The 18,032-nt window shown below is 39.6% G+C and overlaps 1 non-coding gene across 1 annotated transcript; it reads right to left on the minus strand.

Annotated features, from left to right (window-relative positions):
• Positions 1-1,780: 1,780 nt before the first annotated feature.
• On the minus strand, positions 1,781-1,888 carry LOC148579961 (small nucleolar RNA R71). Its single transcript, XR_015894673.1, has one exon. It is a non-coding gene; the product is annotated as a small nucleolar RNA R71 (small nucleolar RNA).
• Between the last annotated feature and the right edge of the window lie 16,144 nt (positions 1,889-18,032).

An 18,032-nucleotide genomic window follows, 5' to 3' on the forward strand; every position in this document is an offset into this window, starting at 1 on the left:
TTGAGTCTAGTATCAATTTTTAAGTTTGGTGTCAATTGCATGTTTTTATTCTTCTTGCATTTTTCGAATTTATATATATTGTTCTTCATTGATCTTCAAGTTGTTCTTGATGATTTCAGTGCTCTAATCTTTAAATTCTCTTGTTTTGTGTATTTTGTTGTTTCTCATATGCATTCTCAATTTGTTAGTGTCTCTTATATGAAAATTTTTAAGTTTGGTGTCCTTCATGCATTGTTTATTTGATCTTAGTTGCAATTTTTATTGTTTCTCATCATTAAAAATTCAAAAATATTTTAAAAATTATGTCTTTTCAAGTCAATAATACAGAGAATTGAAGATTCAGAATATTCAGTAGAGGAATCAAACAGAAAAAGCTGGGCATTCAAAACGCCTAGTGAAGAAGGAAAACTGCCGTTTAAACGCCGGCCAGGGTACCTGGCTGGGCATTTAACACCCAAAGAGGTAGGATTTTGGGCGTTAAACGCCAGAATGGATGCCATTCTGGGCGTTTAACGCCAGGATGACACTAGAGGGAAGATTTTGTTTTTGGTCCAAATTTTTTTCAAATCTTCATAATTTTTCAAAATCAAATCTTTTTCAAATCATATCTTTTCAATCACATCTTTTCAAAATCAATTTCTTTTCAATGTTTTTATTTATTACTATTTTCGAAAATCCTTTCTAAAATTAATGATTTACTTCAATATTTTCTAGTTGTTACTTGCCTATTAAGAAAGGATCAAATTTTAAATTTTAAGAATCATATCTTCTAATTTCTTGTTAGTCAAGTAATCAACTTTAGTTTTAAAACTTTCTTTTTTTAATTTGATTTTCAATCATATCTTCTCAATCATATCTTTTCAATCACACCCTTTTTCAAAATTAATTTTCAATCATATCTTTTTAATTTCTGATTTCAAAATCTTTTTCAAAAAATCACTTGATTTCTTTCCCAATCTTAGTTTTCGAAAATCTCAATCAAATTTTCAAATTTCTTTTTAATTATTTCAAAATCTTTTTAATTTATTTTCAAAAATTCTTTCCCTCTTCTCACATCATTTTATTTAAGGGACTAAGACTCCTCATCAAGGTGCAATTCGAACTCTGTCCCTCTTGATAAGTTTGAATTCCCTCTTCTCCACCTCCTCCTTCTATTCTTCTTTTCCTCTGACACCTCAAGGAATCTCTATACTGTGACATAGAGGATTCCCTACTTTCTTGTTCTCTTCTCTTTCATATGAGCAGGAACAAAGATAAAGGCATACTTGTTCAAGCTGATCCTGAACCTGAAAGGACCTTGAAGAGAAAGCTAAGAAAAGCTAAAGAACAATTCTCTTTAGAAGGCCTAACAGAACTCTTCAAAGAAGAAGAAACCATGGCAGCCGAAAACAACAACAATGCCAACAATGCAAGGAAGGTGCTTGGTGACTTTACTGCACCTACTCCTGATTTTTATGGGAGAAGCATCTCAATCCCTGTCATTGGAACAAACAACTTTGAGCTTAAGCCTTAATTAGTTTCTCTAATGCAACAGAATTGCAAGTTTCATGGACTTTCATTGGAAGATCCTCATCAGTTCTTAGCTGAATTCTTGCAAATCGGTGACACTGTCAAGACCAATGGGGTTGACCCTGAAGTCTACAGACTTATGCTCTTTCCTTTTGCAGTAAGAGACAGAGCTAGAACATGGTTGGATTCAGAACCTAAGGAAAGCCTGAACTCTTGGGAAAAGCTAGTCAATGCCTTCTTGGCAAAGTTCTTTCCACCTCAAAAATTGAGTAAGCTTAGAGTGGAAGTCCAAACCTTTAGACAGAAGGATGGTGAGTCCCTCTATGAGGCTTGGGAGAGATACAAGCAATTGATCAGAAGGTGCCCTTCTGACATGCTTTCAGAATGGAGCATCATAGAAATCTTCTATGATGGTCTGTCTGAACTATCCAAGATGTCATTGGATAGCTCTGCTGGAGGATCTCTTCATCTGAAGAAGACGCCTGCAGAAGCTTAAGAACTCATTGAAATGGTTGCAAATAACCAATTCATGTACACCTCTGAAAGGAATCCTGTGAATAATGGGTCAACTCAGAAGAAAGGAGTTCTTGAGATTGATACTCTGAATGCCATATTGGCTCAGAATAAAATATTGATCCAACAAGTCAATATGATTTTTCAGAGTCTGTCTGAAATGCAAGCAGCAACAGGCAGTACTAAGAAAGCTTCCTCTGAAGAAGAAGCTTATGATCCTGAGAACCCAGCAATGGAAGAGGTAAATTACATGGGAGAACCCTATGGAAACACCTATAATCCTTCATGGAGAAATCATCCAAATCTCTCATGGAAGGATCAACAGAGACCTCAACAAAGTTTCAACAACAATAATGGGGGAAGAAACAGGTTTAGCAATAGCAAGCCTTTTCCATCATCTTCTCAACAACAAACAGAGAATTCTAAGTAGAGCCATTCTGACTTAACAACCATTGTCTCTGATCTAATCAAAACCACTCAAAGTTTTATGACTGAAACAAGGTCCTCCATTAGAAATTTGGAGGCACAATTGGGTCAGCTGAGTAAGAAAATTACTGAACTCCCTCCTAGCACTCTCCCTAGTAATGCAGAAGAGAATCCAAAAAGAGAGTGCCAGGCCATAACCACATCTCACATGGCCAAACATGGAGAGGAGGAAGAGGCAGTGATTCCCACTGAGGAAGACCTCAATGGACGCCCACTGACCTCCATGGAGTTCCCTAAAGAGGAACCATGGGAATCTGAGGCTCACGCTAAGACCATAGATATTCCATTAAATTTACTTTTGCCATTCATGAGCTCTGATGAGTATTCTTCCTCTGAAGAGGATGAAGATGTTACTGAAGAGTAAGTTGCTAAGTACCTTGGAGCAATCATGAAGCTAAATGGCAAGTTGTTTGGTAATGAGACTTGGGAGAATAAGAGATTACCTCAAAAGAGACAGGACCCTGGAAAGTTCTCAATCCCTTGTACCATAGGCACCATGACCTTTGAGAAGGCTCTGTGTGACCTAGGGTCAAGTATAAACCTCATGCCTCTCTCTGTAATGGAAAAGCTAGGGATCATTGAGGTACAAGCTGCAAGAATCTCACTGGAGATGGCAGACAATTCAAAGAAACAGGCTTATGGACTTGTAGAGGATGTCTTGGTAAAGGTTGAAGGCCACTACATCCCTGCTAACTTCGTAATCCTAGAGACTGGGAAGTGTATGGATGAATCCATCATCCTTGGCAGAGCCTTCCTAGCCACAGCAAAAGCTGTGATTGATGTTGACAAAGGAGAATTGATCATTCAAGTGAATGAAGACTCCCTTGTATTTAAAGCTCAAGGATATCCCTCTGTAACTATGGAGAGGAAGCGTGAAGAGCTTCTCTCAATACAGAGTCAAACAGAGCCCCCACAGTCAAACTCTAAGTTTAGTGTTGGGAGGCCACAACCAAACTCTAAGTTTGGTGTTGAACCTCCACATTCAAATTCTAAGTTTGGTGTTGGGAGGTTCCAACATTGCTCTGAATATCTGTGAGGCTCCATAAGAGCCCACTGTCAAGCTATTGACATTAAAGAAGCGCTTGTTGGGAGGCAACCCAATCGTCACTATTCTATGATAATTTTTTATTTTCTATTGTTATTTTATGTTTTTTGTAGGTTGATGATCATGTGAAGTCACAAAAACACTTGAAAAAGCAAAAACAAAGTGAAAAACAGAATGAAAAACAGAACACCCTAGAGGAGATAGTTACTGGCGTTTAAACGCCAGTAAAGGTAGCAGAATGGGCGTTAAACGCCCAGTCTGGCACCATTCTGGGCATTTAACGCCAGGAATGGGCAAGAAGCTGGCGTTAAACGCCAGAAATGGGCAACAGCCTGGCGTTTAATGCCAGGATTGGCAGAAAGGGGCGTTTTGCACGCCACTTGGTGCAGGGATGAGATATCCTTGACACCTCAGGATCTGTGGACCCCACAGGATCCCCACCTACCCCACCACTCTCTCTCTTCTTCACCCATTCACTAATCACCTCAATACCTCTTCCCCAAAAACCCCTTACCTATCAAATTCCACCATTATCTTCACCACTCACATCCATCCTTCATAAAACCCCACCTACCTCACCATTCAAATTCAAACCACTTTCCCTCCCAAACCCACCCTCTATAGCTGAACCATACACACCCCTCTCACCCCTATATAAACCCATTTTCACTCCTTCATTTTCACACAACCTAAACACTATTTCTCCCCCTTGGCCAAAACACAAAGCCCACTCCATCTCCTCTATTTCTTCTTCTTCTATTCTTTCTTCTTTTGCTCGAGGACGAGCAACCTTTTAATTTTGTTGTGGTAAAATCTAAAGCTTTTTGTTTTTCCATAACCATTTATGGCACCAAAGGCCGGAGAAACCTCTAGAAAGAGGAAAGGGAAGGCAAAAGCTTCCACCTCCGAGTCATGGGAGATGGAGAGATTCCTCTCAAGGGTGCATCAAGACCACTTCTATGAAGTTGTGGCCAAGAATAAGGTGATCCCCGAGGTCCCTTTTAAGCTCAAAAAGGGCGAATATTTGAAGATCCGACATGAGATCCGAAGAAGAGGTTGGAAAGTTCTCACCAACCCCATTCAACAAGTCGGAATCTTAATGGTTCAAGAGTTCTATGCCAATGCATGGATCACCAAGAACCATGATCAAAGTGTGAACCCGGACCCCAAGAATTGGCTTACAATGGTCCGAGGGAAATACTTGGATTTTAGTCCGGAAAATGTAAGGTTGGCATTCAACTTGCCCATGATGCAAGGAGATGCACACCCCTACACTAGAAGGGTCAACTTTGATCAAAGGTTGGACCAAGTCCTCATGGACATATGTGAAGAGGGTGCTCAATGAAAGAGTGATTCAAGAGGAAAGCCGGTTCAACTAAGAAGGCATGACCTCAAGCCCGTGGCTAGGGGATGGTTGGAGTTCATCCAACGCTCAATCATTCCCACTAGCAACTGATGCCAGGGCATTTTGGCCAGTTTCACTGACCTTTTCTTTACTGTTTTTAAGGTAGTTTCATGCATTTTCTTGGAAAATAAGCTAGTTTTGGGTAGATATTCACTTACATCTTGACTCAAGCATACATTGTGTACTTTACAGGATTTCATGAGAATTTTGCATGAATTATATGATAAATTGGATGATGCATGATCCCATGATTAAGAGCAAGACTTTGATACACTTTATTTGATTGATTTCAGGCCAAAAGAAGAAGAGAAGAAGCCACGTTAGTGGCTACGTTAGTTACACTAACGTGGGCACTAACGTGGAAGGAAGGAAAGCCCCAACGTTAGTGAGAAAAGTTAGTGGCATTAACTTTGAAGAAAGGAAATGGAGCCAACGTTAGTGACACTTAACATTATCACTAACGTTGGACCAAGCTCATAAGTGGCCACGTTAGTTGCCACGTTAACTTAGTTAACGTGGCCTCTAACGTTAAGAAGTAAAGGGGAAGCCAACGTTAGTGACATTCAACTTTATCACTCACGTTGGCCAAGTCACAATAAGCCACGTTAACTCCCACGTTAACCTAGTTAACGTGGACGCTAACGTGAAGAAACTAGGTGGTCGACAACGTTAGTGACACCAAACATTGTCACTAACGTTGGGATGAACACACACTATCCCCAAGAAGCCACGTTAACTCCCATGTTAACCTAGTTAACGTGGCACTTAACGTGAAGAAGAAAGGTTGTCGACAACGTTAGTGACACCAAACATTGTCACTAACGTTGGAAGGAGCCAACACAAGCCACAATGAGCCACGTTAACTCCCACGTTAACTACATTAATGTGGGAACTAACGTGGAAGGAAAGGGAGATGCCAAAGTTAGTGGAAAAGGTGATCTCCACTAACATTGGCGAAGCAAAAAGACCCACGTTAACTTCCACGTTAACTAAGTTAACGTGGTAATTAACGTGGGCAAAAGTCCCACCTGGCAGCCTGACCATGCCTTCTTCAAACAAGAATAACTTGAGCCACAAAACTCCAAATGAGGTGATTTCAGTGGCATTGGAAAGTAGGATTCTAGAGCTTTCCAAGCATATATGGCACTACATGGTTGACACTAAATTTGAGGGAGAAACCCTGCCCTGAAAGTGCAATGATGAACATGGTATCAACCTGTATTAAGGCCAACTGACCTCTTCACCTTCCAAGAAGTGTAACTCGAGTTGTAGAGCTTCAAATCATGCGCTTTCAAAGGCCTTGGAAAGTAGACATCCAGGGCTTTCCAACAATATATAATAGTATGGGGTGGACACTAAGTTTGAGCTTCAGAAACTGGCAATAGTGAAGCCTTGATCGCGAGCGTTAGTGGCAATAAAGTTTTTCATTAACGCTAGCAACTATGCCAGCGACCATGTCCACTTCAAAGGGGCATAACTTGAGCTATAGAGGTCCAATTGAGGTGATTCTAGTTGCGTTAGAAAGCTGACATTCAGAGCTTTCCAACGATATATAATACTCTATAGTGAGAATGAAATTGAAGCACAAACAAGAGGCATCTTTTAAGCCCGAAAAACACCAACTAGGCAGCAAGTGCAACGTTAGCCACAATAACTTTAGCACAAACGCCACACTTGTAGTGTTAGTGTGGCTAACTTTAGCACCAACTTTAGCACCTGGACCTCAACTTGACCCACTTCTCTCTCAAGTCCACTTCAGAGCTCAAGCAAGCAAGCCCACAATTGTCAACCAATCAAGACCACAAGAAGCATCTAGAATAGGAATTTTCATTTAATTCTAATTTGCTTTTAATTTCATTTTATAATTTAGGAGAGCCTATATAAAGGCCTTAGTGTTTACATTGAAAAGGGGAGAGTTGGACAATTCTAGAATGGGGGATTAAAGAGGGGTCTTCGGACTCCCTCCCCTCACACACTTTTCCTTCTCTTTCTTTTAGTTGTAATTTACATTATGAATGTGGAATTTTCAATTTCAGTTTGAATCTTCATCTTTAATTTTCTGCACTTTCTTTTTTTTATTTTTGTAGAGCAATGATCAACTAACTCTTTACATTGGGTTAGAGAGCTCTATTGTGATTCAATGAATTAAGTGTAATTCTTATTCTTCTTCTTCTTTCTTTCCTCTTGATTTTACTAGAGAGCTTTCGATCTTCGTCCAATTGGGTAGTTATCTTGGAAAAGAAACTATTCATACTTGGATCTCTTCTGAACCTTGAAAGAGGAACGAAGAGATCATGCTAGAAATGCTTTCTCATGCTGGACCAAATTGGGTGTGGATGGATATGTGACTATAATCCTCCAACACTTGATTTGGGAAATGCATGTGGTATAATCAGTGACCATACTTCATCTCTTCTCATGAGCAATTGACCAAGGAATTGGCTATTGATCAAGATTTGAGAGATCGAATTACAAGGAATTGTAATTCGATCACTTAAGATTGCCAAGGAGATCAATGAATGCGTTGATTGAGGAAGAGATGAGAATGAACTTGATCCGGAGGATTGCAATATCTCTTGATCCCAATGTTCATTTTATTTTAAGTTCTTACATTTACTTTTCTTGCTATTTTACTTTTCTGCACTTTATTGCTTTCTTTACTTTTCTGTCAATTTACATTCCCTTTTTACTCATCATCCAAATCTGAATCGTCTAACTAGGATAATCAATCAACTATTGATTGCTTAATCCGTTAATCTCTGTGGGATTCGACCTCACTCTATTGTGAGTTTTACTTGATGACAATTCGGTACACTTGCCGAAGGGAGATTTGTTATAAGACAAGTTTTCCGTGCATCAAGTTTATGGCGCCGTTGCCGGGGATTAATCGTGATTAACAAACTACCGGTTGATTGATTTACTAGATTAGACACTTTTCTTTTGTCTTTGTTTTCTTTTGTTTCTTTATTTTCTTTTGCTAACTAACTGTTTGTGATATTGCCTCACTGGGAATTTCCTAATCGGTGACAATGGAGATTCCAATTTCTTTTGGTGATTATTGTTTGATACAGAGCTTTTTGCAGGAAGGAAAGGAGCATCCATCGTATTTTAGTCAATCAAATTTCATGGGAAACTCTCCACCACCACAGAATGATTCACTTTACTATGCTCATGGTGGGTGGGAGTATCAAGAACATGAAATGGGGTACTTTTCAGAGCCACAAAATGGTCCACATTTTGGTGAAATTGATCATCACTCAAGTTGTGGCTGGGAAGATCATAATCAAAGAGATTTCACTCATTCATACCCCATTCATCAAAAGCCATCAACTCTCAATTATACAACCTCACCTCCATGTTTTACATGCCTAAATTCTTCATCATTTGAGTATGCCTCAGCACAAAAGTCTCTCCCAAATCCATACAATTCATTTCACCATCCACAAAACTCAATCCACTACCCACAAGAGTCATACCACTTTCAGAACACACAACCACAAAACAACCAATTCCATTCACAAGCCAACCCTGCCCAACCATTACAACATACTCAACTAACTTTAGATAGACTTGCTAGGATAGAACTCCTCCTTGAAGAAATAATGAAGACAATCGAAGAGGAGAAAATAGCAGAAAGAGACCATGAAGAAAAATTGAGACAGAATGCACAACTCTATTTTGAAGAACAATTCATTGAAGAGCTGAGATCACAAAGAGAAACCACTCCACTCTCTCCAAAAACAGAGGAGTTCATTCAAATGTCAAGAAAAAGGGAGGAAGTCAATCAAGGGAGCCCACACTCCAATGAAACAGAGAATTGCATAGAGGGTGAATTCATTGAACCACCAATTCAAGAAGATCTTGATGAAGAAGATGCTCCAACCATCATGCAATACCCAAATCCTGAAATCAAGGTGGTAAAGGCAATCAACATGAACACTAACAAAAGGATGGTGACCAAGAAAAGAAGGACAATATTCATGAAAAAGAAAAGGTCAACCAAAAGCCATCCCACCCCTACCCCAACAAGCAAGTTTACTCAAGCTAACAACAGAAGAAGGCTTGCTGGGGAGAGGCACTCAAAACAAGGGGCATTAACTGGCTCCTCTTTCCTCTTGAGGTCATTCCTCTTAACAAACTGGAAGAAGAGGAAGAAAGTCGTGAACAACATGTCAAGCTAATGACATTAAAAGAGCGCTTGTTGGGAGGCAACTCAACCATAGGTAATATTTTCTTGCTTTGCTTAGTTTACTTTCAATAATTTGGCATATGATTGCACTCTAAGTTTGGTGTTGCCATGCAACAATTTGATTTCCAATCTTCACTGGGTACTTGCAACATTCTAAATTGACAGTGGCACACTAAGTTTGGTGTTGCCACTTAACTTTCATGCAAAGTACCATGCCAACACCACTTATTAATGCAATCACATTGTCTCTGTTTTACTTCTTGTGCTTTTGTTGTGATCCATAATCTTGCTTGCTGAAACACATGCATACTCACACTTTATTTTAAGACATTCATGATCCATCATAAACCCCATCACCACTGTTTTAATTGTTGCTTGAGTATAAGCAATCATTCTATGTCTGGTGTGGGAAGGGGAAGAATAGGAGGAAAAGGACAACAACAATGAAGATAAAATACAAGGTGGTAAAGTTCCGTTCTCCTCTTACTTATTTCCAGCACTTTAATTTGCATGATTGTCTTCTATGTTCTTTGTATGTATGTGTGCTTTCTCCTTGTGAATAAGCATGTCAATTCTGTCTTTTAAACTTTTTATTGATTAAGGCTGTGTTTTCTAGTCTAAATGTCATTACTGCATTCTTACTTTGCTTACTAGTATGCTTGTCCCTTTTGAATCAAATGAAAAGAGAATGAGTGTTTTCAAAAGACCAGAGTAGAGTTCATACTATGGAGTAAGTTCATGAGTGTATGGTGAGATCATAAGTTAGTTAAGTTGGTTCAACCACAAGGTGGGAGGACAACTATCTGTCATGAATACTGTGCTTTGAACATACCCATGAGACTAGCTAAATAATAAGATCCTAATAAGAAAAAGGGAAAGAACAATGAAAGTGGAAGAATAAAAGAAAAAAAAAGTAAGCAATAAGGCTAGGTACCAATGGTTTTAATCTTGAAGCATATGTCTGTGGTGCTCCTGTGTGAGGGATCTACTTGGATGAATAAGCTCTTTGGGGTGCTTTATCACTTGGTAACTTGGGTTAATTAACCCGGGATTATCAGCTGAAAGTCCACTATCAAGAGTAACCCTCACTATAGAGCATTTAGTAACCCAATGAGGTGCTGGACACCAAGGTCTCAAGAAAAGAAAATAAATAAACTATATGCCTGTGGTGTGTATGTATGGGGGAAAGAGACTTGAGGGAGTAAGTCCTTAGGGGTGTCTTAACACCTAGCACCTTGAACCAACTGGTTCGGGAGTGTTGGCTGAAAGCTTATCTTAAAGAGTCGCCCCCTTACAGAGCACTTAGCCTAAGAAAACAAATAAGCCCTGAAATAACAATAAAAGGATCAATGAATAAAAGTCTCATGGGATGCAAGCAAAGTGAGTATTCTAGGACATGATAAAGATCTGAAAGCCAGTGAAGGAATGAACCTAAGTTGCTATACATGAAACCACCATAAAACCAGGAACATGACTTCCACAAGAATGACTCATTTCTCTTGGCATTCCATTCATCATTCTCTTGTTCCAGTACTTGCTTAGGGACAAGCAAGCTTTAAGTTTGGTGTTGTGATGCCAGGGCATTTTGGCCAGTTTCACTGACCTTTTCTTTACTGTTTTTAAGGTAGTTTCATGCATTTTCATGGAAAATAAGCTAGTTTTGGGTAGATATTCACTTACATCTTGACTCAAGCATACATTATGCACTTTACATGATTTCATGAGAATTTTGCATGAATTATATGATAAATTGGATGATGCATGATCCCATGATTAAGAGCAAGACTTTGATACACTTTGTTTGATTGATTTCAGGCCAAAAGAAGAAGAGAAGAAGCCACGTTAGTGGCTACGTTAGTTACACTAACGTGGGCACTAACGTGGAAGGAAGAAAAGCCCCAACGTTAGTGAGAAAAGTTAGTGGCATTAACTTTGAAGAAAGGAAATAGAGCCAACGTTAGTGACACTTAACATTATCACTAACGTTGGACCAAGCTCATAAGTGGCCACGTTAGTTGCCACGTTAACTTAGTTAACGTGGCCTCCAACGTTAAGAAGTAAAGGGGAAGCCAACGTTAGTGACATTCAACTTTATCACTAACGTTGGCCAAGTCACAATAAGCCACGTTAACTCCCACGTTAACCTAGTTAACGTGGAAGCTAACATGAAGAAACTAGGTGGTCGACAACGTTAGTGACACCAAACATTGTCACTAACGTTGGGATGAACACACACTATCCCCAAGAAGTCACGTTAACTCCCACGTTAACCTAGTTAACGTGAAAGTTAACGTGAAGAAGAAAGGTTGTCGACAACGTTAGTGACACCAAACATTGTCACTAACGTTGGAAGGAGCCAACACAAGCCACAATGAGCCACGTTAACTCCCACGTTAACTACATTAACGTGGGAACTAACGTGGAAGGAAAGGGATATGCCAAAGTTAGTGGAAAAGGTAATCTCCACTAATATTGGCGAAGCAAAAAGACCCACGTTAACTTCCACGTTAACTAAGTTAACGTGGTAGTTAACGTGGGCAAAAGTCCCACCTGGCAGCCTGACCATGCCTTCTTCAAACAAGAATAACTTGAGCCACAAAACTCCAAATGAGGTGATTCTAGTGGCATTAGAAAGTAGGATTCCAGAGCTTTCCAAGTATATATGGCACTACATGGTTGACACTAAATTTGAGGTAGAAAACCTGCCCTGAAAGTGCAATGATGAACATGGTATCAACCTGTATTAAGACCAACTGACCTCTTCACCTTCCAAGAAGTGTAACTCGAGTTGTAGAGCTCCAAATGATGCGCTTTCAAAGGCCTTGGAAAGTAGACATCCAGGGCTTTTCAACAATATATAATAGTATGGGGTGGACACTAAGTTTGAGCTTCAGAAACTGGCAATAATGAAGCCCTGATCGCTAGCGTTAGTGGCACTAAAGTTTTTCATTAACGCTAGCAACTATGCTAGCGACCATGTCCATTTTAAAGGAGCATAACTTGAGCTACAGAGGTCCAATTGAGGTGATTTTAGTTGCATTAGAAAGCTGACATTCAGAGCTTTCCAACGATATATAATATTCTATAGTGGGCATGAAATTAAAACACAAACAAGAGGCATCTTTTAAGGCCCAAAAACCCCAACTGGGCAGCAAGTGCAACGTTAGCCACAATAACTTTAGCACTAATGTCACACTTGTAGCGTTAGTGTGGCTAACTTTAGCACCAACTTTAGCACCTGGACCTCAACTTGACCCACTTCTCTCTCAAGTCCACTTCAGAGCTCAAGCAAGCAAGCCCACAATTGTCAACCAATCAAGACCACAAGAAGCATCTAGAATAGAAATTTTCATTTAATTCTAATTTGCTTTTAATTTTATTTTGTAATTTAGGAGAGCCTATATAAAGGCCTTAGTGTTTACATTGAAAAGGGGGGAGTTGGACAATTCTGGAATGGGGGATTAAAGAGGGGTCTTCGGACTCCCTCCCCTCACACACTTTTCCTTCTCTTTCTTTTAGTTGTAGTTTACATTTATGAATGTGGAATTTTCAATTTCAGTTTGAATCTTCATCTTTACTTTTCTGCACTTTCTTTTTTTTATTTTTGTAGAGCAATGATCAACTAACTCTTTACATTGGGTTAGAGAGCTCTATTGTGATTCAATGAATTAAGTTTAATTCTTATTCTTCTTCTTCTTTCTTTCCTCTTGATTTTACTAGAGAGCTTTCGATCTTCATCCAATTGGGTAGTTATCTTGGAAAAGAAACTATTCATACTTGGATCTCTTCTGAACCTTGAAAGAGGAATGAAGAGATCATGCTAGAAATGCTTTCTCATGCTGGACCAAATTGGGTGTGGATGGATATGTGACTATAATCCTCCAACACTTGATTTGTGAAATGCATGTGGTATAATCAGTGACCATACTTCATCTCTTCTCATGAGCAATTGACCAAGGAATTGGCTATTGATCAAGATTTGAGAGATCGAATTACAAGGAATTGTAATTTGATCACCTAAGATTGCCAAGGAGATCAATGAATGCATTGATAGAGGAAGAGATGAGAATGAACTTGATCTGGAGGATTGCAATATCTCTTGATCCCAATGTTCATTTTATTTTTAGTTCTTACATTTACTTTTCTTGCCATTTTACTTTTCTGCACTTTTTTGCTTTCTTTACTTTTCTGTCAATTTACATTCCCTTTTTACTCATTATCCAAATTTGAATCGTCTAACTAGGATAATGAATCAACTATTGATTGCTTAATCCGTTAATCTCTATGGGATTTGACCTCACTCTATTGTGAGTTTTACTTGACGACAATTTGGTACACTTGTCGAAGGGAGATTTGTTGTGAGACAAGTTTTTCGTGCATCAGCAACCGGTCTGAAGCTACTATAGACCGGGCTATCATGATACATAGCATCATGATTGGAGAGGAAGTGGAAGTTCATGAGGTTATATCCCAAGAACTCTACAAGGTGGCGGACAAGTCCTCTCCCTTGGCAAGGTTAGCCTTCTCTCATCTCATTTGTCACCTTTGCAATTTGATTGGAATTGACATAGAGGGAGACATTCTCACTGATGAGGACAAACCTATCACTAAGAAAAGGTTGGAGAAAACAAGAGAACCTCATCAAGAGCATGAGGAAATTCCTCATCATGAAATCCCTGAGATGCCTCAAGGGATGCATCTTCCTCCACAAAACTATTGGGAGCAAATAAACACCTCCCTAGGAGAATTAAGTTCCAACATGGGACAACTAAGGGTGGAGCACCAAGAGCATTCCATCCTCCTCCATGAAATTAGAGAAGATCAAAGAACCATGACAGAAGAGCAACAAAGGCAAGGAAGGGACATTGAGGAGCTCAAGCACTCCATAAGATCTTTAAGAGGAAGAACAAGCCGCCATCACTAAGGTGGACCCGTTCTTTAACTTCCTTGTTCTTTATTTTCCTGTTTTTCGAAAATTATGCTTTATGTTTATCTATGTTTGTGTCTTTATTACATGATCATTAGTGTCTATGCCTTAAAGCTATGAAAATGAATCCATCACCTTTCTTAAATGAAAAATGTTTTCAATTGAAAAAGAAAAAGAAGTTCATGAGTTTTAAATTTTAAAACAGTTTAATTATTTTGATGTGGCGGCAATACTATTGTCTTTCTGAATGAATGCTTGAACAGTGCATATTTTTTATTTTGATTGTTTATGAATGCTAAAGTTGTTGGCTTTTGAAAGAATGATGGGAAAAGGAGAAATGTTATTTGATAATCTGAAAAATCATAAAATTGATTCTTGAAGCAAGAAAAAGCAGTGAAAAGCTTGCAAAAAAAAAGATATATGTGAAAAAAAATACGAAAAAAAGAAGAAAAGAAAAAAAAAGAAAAGCAAGCAGAAAAAGCCAATACCCCTTTAAACCAAAAGGCAAGGGTAATAAAAAGGATCCAAGGCTTTGAGCATTAGTGGATAGGAGGGCCCACAGGAATAAAATCCTGGCCTAAGCGGCTAAAACCAAGTTGTCCCTAACCATGTGCTTGTGGAGTGAAGGTGTCAAGTAAAAACTTGAGACTGAGCGGTTAAAGTCGAGGTCCAAAGCAAAAAGAAGAGTGTGCTTAAGAACCCTGGACACCTCTAATTGGGGACTCTAGCAAAGCTGAGTCACAATCTAAAAAGGTCCACCCAGTTATGTGTCTGTGGCATTTATGTATACGGTGGTAATACTAATTAATACTGATCTTCATAGATGTTTTTAGAATTCATTGTACATTCTCTTCTTTTTATCCTATTTTATTTTCAGTTGCTTAGGGACAAGCAACAATTTAAGTTTGGTGTTGTGATGAGCGGATAATTTATACGCTTTTTGACATTGTTTTTAGTATGTTTTTTTAGTATATTTTAATTAGTTTGTATTATATTTTTATTAGCTTTTTAAATAAAAATCACTCTTCTGGACTTTACTATGAGTTTGTGTGTTTTTCTGTGATTTCAGGTATTTTCTGGCTGAAATTGAGGGACCTGAGCAAAAATCTGATTCAGAGGCTGAAAAAGGACTGCAGATGCTGTTGGATTCTGACCTCCCTACACTCAAAGTGGATTTTCTGGAGCTATAGAAGCCCAATTGGTGCACTCTCAATTGCGTTGGAAAGTAGACATCCTGGGCTTTCCAGCAAAATTTAATAGTCCATACTTTGCCCGAGATTTGATGGCCCAAACAGGCGTTCTAACTCAGCTCAAGAATTCTGGCGTTTAACTCCAAAACTGGCACAAAAGCTAGAGTTAAACGCCCAAACTGGCACAAAAGCTGGCGTTTAACTCCAAGAAAAGTCTCTACACATGAAAGCTTCAATGCTCAGCCCAAGCACACACCAAGTGGGCCCAGAAGAAGATTTCTGCATTAATTACTTATTTTTGTAACCCTAGGCTACTAGTTTTCTATAAATAGGACCTTTTGCTATTGTATTTTACACACTTGATCATACTTTGGATCTTTGATAAGTCTTAGACACGTTTGGAGGCTGGCCATTTGGCCATGCCTAGACCTTGTTCTTATATATTTTCAACGGTGGAGTTTCTACACACCATAGATTAAGGTGTGGAGCTCTGCTTTTCTTCATGAATTAATACAAAGTACTATTATTTTTCTATTCAACTCAAGTCTATTTCTTCTCCAAGACATTCATTCGTTCTTCAACTTGATGAATGTGATGATCCGTGACACTCATCATCATTCTCACCTATGAACATGTGCCTGACAACCACCTCTGTTCTACTAACAATGGCTTGAATGTGTATCTCTTGGGTTTCTGATCTAAGATTGGAACCTTCGTGGTATAGGCTAGAATTATTGGCGGCCATTCCTGAGATCCGGAACGTCTAAACCTTGTCTGTGGTATTCTGAGTAGGATCTGGGAAGGGATGGTTGTGACGAGCTTCAAACTCGCGATTGTGGGGCGTGTGACAGACGCAAAAAGATCAATGGATCCTATTCCGACATGATCGAGAACCGACAGCTGATTAGCCGATGTTGTGACAAAGCATCAGGACCATTTTCACTGAGAGGACGGGATGTAGCCATTGACAACGGTGATGCCCAACATAAAGCTCGCCATGGAAAGGAGTATGAATGATTGGAAGAAGGCAATAGGAAAGCAGAGGTTCAAGGGGAACAAAACATCTTCATACGCTTATCTGAAATCCACCAATGAATTACATAAGTATCTTTATCTTTATTTTATGTTTATTTTCATCACCTTAAACTCCATAACCATTTGAATCTGCTCGACTGAGATTTACAAGATGACCATAGCTTGCTTCAAGCCGACAATCTCCGTGGGATCGACCCTTACTCACATAAGGTTTATTACTTGGACGACCCAGTGCACTTGCTGGTTACTTGTGCGGAATTGTGACAAAGTGTGATTCACGTTTAAGAGCTCCAAGTCCTTTGGCGCCATTGTTGATGATCACAATTTTGTGCACCACTCTCAAAGGCAAAAGAGCGGGAGGAAATCAGAATGAGTATTGTGAATAACATTGAGTGCGAGGTCACTCCACCAATGAGTGCTTCGATTTAAAGAACATCATAGAAAAGTTGGTGAGGGAAGGAAAACTAGATCGGTTTCTAGCAACCCGAGATGATGATCAAAGAAAGAGACGAAGGGACGAAGATATCGGACGAACCGCGCGATCACCCCGTACACCAGAAAGACACGTCCACATGATACATGGCGGATTCGCACGGGGAGGAATCTCCAAATCATCTCGTAAAAGATATCTCAAAGAAGTATATCATGTCGAAGGAAAGGAGGAAGCACCCGACATCCCTGCAATCACGTTCACTAAAGAGGACGCATCTGGAATCATCTCGGGACACGACGACCCCATGGTCATTACCATCATATTGGCAAACGCCAATCTCCATCGCACACTAATAGATCAAGGAAGCTCCGCCGACATCTTATTCAAAACTGCTTTCGACAAACTCGGTTTAGAAGACAAAGAGCTTAAGGCATACCCAAACAGTCTGTTCGGACTGGGAGATACCCCGGTACAATCATTAGGATACATATCACTACATACAACCCTCGGAAAAGGGAACCAATCCCGGACCCTCAAAATAGACTACATTGTGGTTGACGTAAGTTCATCCTACAATGCTCTAATAGGTCGGACAACACTCAATCAACTCGGCGCAATAGTCTCAATCCCACATCTATGCATGAAATTCCCAACTACAGAAGGGATAGCTACAATAAAAGCAGATCAAAAGATGGCGCGCCGCTGTTATAACAAAAGTCTAAACCTCAGAGGCAGAGGAGAAGAGTTTTATACAATTGAGCTTGGTGGAGTGCCGCGACGAGAGGAACTCTGTCCGCAGCCAGAAGGCGAGATAGAGAAGGTTCAGATCGGAGACACCTCGGACAAAATAACTAATATTGGAACAATCCTAAGAGGAGACTCAAAAGAATTATTGATACAATTCTTAAGCGATAATGTTGATCTATTCGCATGGAAAGCCGCAGACATGCCAGGCATAGATCCCAAGCTAATGTGCCACAAGTTGGCGGTCTATCCAGGATCTCGGCCGGTGCAGCAGAAACGAAGAAAACTTAGGCCAGAGCGATCCCAAGCTGTGGAAGAACAGGTACAGGCACTACTGGAGGCAGGATTCATAAGAGAAGTCAAGTATCCACTATGGTTAGCCAACGTCGTCTTGGTGAAAAAATCAAATGGGAAGTGGCGAATGTGTACTGATTACACCGATCTCAACAAAGCCTGCCCAAAAGATCCTTACCCACCCCCAAGTATCGACGCTCTGGTAGATGCTTCCTCCGGATATAGATACCTCTCGTTTATGGACGCATACTCGGGATACAAC

This window comes from Arachis ipaensis, chromosome B10 (genome assembly GCF_059453495.1).
Source record: "Arachis ipaensis isolate K30076 ecotype BB chromosome B10, ASM5945349v1, whole genome shotgun sequence".
Classification (NCBI taxonomy): Eukaryota; Viridiplantae; Streptophyta; class Magnoliopsida; order Fabales; family Fabaceae; genus Arachis; species Arachis ipaensis.